General features: G+C 56.8%; 1 protein-coding gene across 1 annotated transcript in view; it reads left to right on the forward strand.

Moving 5' to 3' along the window:
• Window positions 1–400, forward strand: part of CDC42EP1 (CDC42 effector protein 1) — an 11,730-nt gene that overhangs the window by 529 nt on the left and 10,801 nt on the right.

Raw genomic sequence — 400 nt, forward strand, 5'->3', positions numbered from 1 at the left:
CACGGATGGGGGAAGGCAGGAGGACGCTTGTTTCCCAAACCTTGCTCCGGATACCCCTCAAAGCCCCACAGGCTCTCGGCACCTCAATTTTAGGGGTATGGAGGAAGAAAGGGAGCACTTTTTCACAAGTGGGCAGGGAAGAGATGGCTGGAAACTGCCCATCTCCATAGCTCCAGCCTCCCTCTGTGTCCCAGAATGTCTGCTTGGAAAAATATCCTTGTTATACAGAGATATCACTCTGTGTATATATAGCAGCCCGCAGCACAGGAGTCAGATTTAGGCGGCTGCCTACTGCCCGGCACGGCTCCAGGGAAGCTGAGAGAGGCCCAGCCCAGCCAGCCAAGCCCCTTTCCCCTTCCCCAGGAGCCTGTCCCTGCTGGCTTTCCTCATCCCCACGCAG

The sequence above is a fragment of the Geospiza fortis genome, unplaced genomic scaffold (assembly GCF_000277835.1).
Source record: "Geospiza fortis unplaced genomic scaffold, GeoFor_1.0 scaffold173, whole genome shotgun sequence".
Taxonomy (NCBI): Eukaryota; Metazoa; Chordata; class Aves; order Passeriformes; family Thraupidae; genus Geospiza; species Geospiza fortis.